Genomic DNA, 2,690 nt, shown 5'->3' with positions numbered 1-2,690 from the left:
TCCAAGGAAGTCGGTTGCGAGGCTTCTTGACTAGCCACATTTAATGTACATGCAGCAACAACAGGTTGCTGGTTCAATTAATCTATGTCGATAAATAGCTAGCTAGAGATTATGCCTAGGTGAAGAAAAAATCAAATGGAGCACGAAATGCTAGCTTAGCTAGCTCCTAGACCTGAACCTCAATTTATATAAGTAAAGCTAGTTCTAGTTCTCAGTACCTAACTGCTCACCTGATTGTTGTGAGAACTTACTTCTTACTATGGCAGTTGACATTCCTCAAATGCATGCGTGCATAGCGCTCCTGTTGAAGAGAAAATTATGGCATATGAACTAATAAAACACTGCATGCTAGAAAGCTTAATGTGCTAATGTTCACGGGTAACAAGTGAAAAAATCTTGGTAAGAAGTGTGACCAGACACAAGGAAGAATCAGAATTTTAGGCAGTAATAATAAATCATATTTACTATTCTATATAGTAAGCACAATTACATAGTTACATATGCAAGTGGAACCAACATGAACAACACCAGATTAGCATGTAATGAAGTCAGACAAACTGGAGTAATGCTGCCAATGACAGAAAATTACAAAGATCATGTATTCATCATGCAACCTCAGCAAACTAAGGAAGAACAGTCTAAGCGAGTGCAACCAATTAGCCATGTACACAACAACTCTTTCATGGACCAAAGCAAGTGCAAATGCAAGGTTTACACATCTGATCATCCCTGAAGGCATACATGTCATGATGAACGTTCTCCAGCGCCTCATCCACCAGCAGCGGCACCGTCTCACACAAACCAGGGCACTGGGGCACATCACCAATTGATTAATCTCATTGGGTAGATCATTAATAAAAATTCTCATGGAAATACAAAAATTTCGCGTGAGCACATAGAATTGAGGCTCTTCTCCTTCTCTCCACAAGAATGAGCAAGAAATAAAATCTTGCCTTTTTAGGTATGGATGCGGAGAGGACCACAGATTGGTAGCTTATCATGACGTGTGAGGTCGACACAGGCATATTGAACACATTGAGGAGTTAATTCATCTCCAGTGCCTCGTCAGTTGTGGTTGCTTGGGCGCCTTGCCGCTTCCGTCATGGCAGCCAGTGTCACCACGAGTTGCTGCCGGCGCAAGCAGGTCAGGCAGAGGTGGTGCTCCAGGGCCTAATGCTGCAGAAATGAGCAGAACTTTAGATACATGCCAGTGGACCTGGAAAAGAGTATAGAAGGAACTAGAAAACAACGGGAATCAAGCCAGAATATTGGGTTGCACGGGCAGCACCGAAAAAGCACAAAGTTATGAAAAAAAGGCAGCAGGACACACCTTACTACGAGTCGCCATAGCCCGCTCTTGTCCCCGGTGTCGTCCAAGTGGAGAAAGTCATTGGTGCTGAACCTGCCGCTGCCCACATGTGCCTTAAATGCTAACAATGTAGGAGTTACATGAACATAAAATGGACACCCAGAAAATGTGTGGAGTTACTTTCAATTAATAAAATGGACAACCAAAAAATGTGTGGAGTTACTTTCAATTAATAAAATGGACAACCAGAAAATGTGTGGAGGTATTATCAGGGACTTAAATACTAAGAATCACAGGAGCATTGCTCCATCATATTGGTGCAGTTTATTCATCATCATTTGACCCTCACATATTTAATCATGCCTGAATAACAAAAGATGTATTCCATCTAGATAACATAGAAACTCATAAAAAGATTAAAAAGTTTTGTGTATTTATAACCTTAGCTAATTTTCTGATAAATCAAAAAGAAACAGTTGTTACAAAAGGGGAACTCCACTCTTCATCAAAGTAAACTAATCATGTAGACAATAATTAAAAAATGTAGATACCAATTGAACAAACTAAGACAACACCTACACAATTCTCCCACTAGCACCAAAGGAACATAACTCTTTGTTTATGAACAAAAACATGCATGTAGAAACTGAGCAATGAAACCAAAAAAATTAGCTCAGAATATGAAATATCTTCTCATCAATACAGTGGCATATCTAGGTCTGACATACAGTGTTGATTTCATGATTCATCATAGCAGTTTTGCAATTGTGGTCACAAAGTTGACCAATGGTAGAATGGGACAGTGGGATATATTTGAAAAAATCATACCAATGTGTAGTTATCATTCATTCCACTCGGGATATCAAGCTATACCTACAATAAACTACAGAGGACAAGACAACGGAAAAATACAACTAGATAAACTACTAACACCTCGCTTTGAACAACCACCACAGTTTTCAGACCATATTTACTAATCAGTATTATTGACTTGAAAAACTTCTCTGACTATATTCTTAGCCTTATTACTATGTCAATCCTTATTGCCAAATGCTAACCCTGATTATATTAGAGTACTTCTATCTCCTCTAATATAATGCAACATTGGATCTCTAATTTAACAACAACAAGAGACACTATCACATGAATGATCATTAGCAGGGGCGGAGCCAGGATTTTGACATAGGGGGGGCGGAGAAGACGACAATCACCGAAAAGGTTACACGTTACAATATAGCATCCATGTCGAAGCATGACAAAATATGTTTGGCAATAAAAATAAAAGCTACAACATTTATGTTTTTTAACCATTTTTTGGCTTAAATTTAGCATTATGACTACCACAATCAGGCAAACAAATAATCTATGCAAACAATTGATA

General features: G+C 38.7%; 2 non-coding genes across 2 annotated transcripts; both read right to left on the bottom strand.

The window, feature by feature from the left end:
- Positions 1 to 1,570: 1,570 nt before the first annotated feature.
- Positions 1,571 to 1,654, bottom strand: LOC124650703. The gene has a single exon (XR_006987128.1). It is a non-coding gene; the product is annotated as a small nucleolar RNA Z199 (small nucleolar RNA).
- A 321-nt stretch (positions 1,655 to 1,975) lies between these two features.
- On the bottom strand, positions 1,976 to 2,069 carry LOC124650712. Its single transcript, XR_006987137.1, has one exon. It is a non-coding gene; the product is annotated as a small nucleolar RNA R64/Z200 family (small nucleolar RNA).
- Positions 2,070 to 2,690: the final 621 nt, after the last annotated feature.

Source organism: Lolium rigidum, chromosome 4, assembly GCF_022539505.1.
Source record: "Lolium rigidum isolate FL_2022 chromosome 4, APGP_CSIRO_Lrig_0.1, whole genome shotgun sequence".
NCBI lineage: Eukaryota > Viridiplantae > Streptophyta > Magnoliopsida > Poales > Poaceae > Lolium > Lolium rigidum.
The sequence above is the reverse complement of the archived record's forward strand: the minus strand, read 5'-3'. Positions and strand labels throughout refer to the sequence as shown.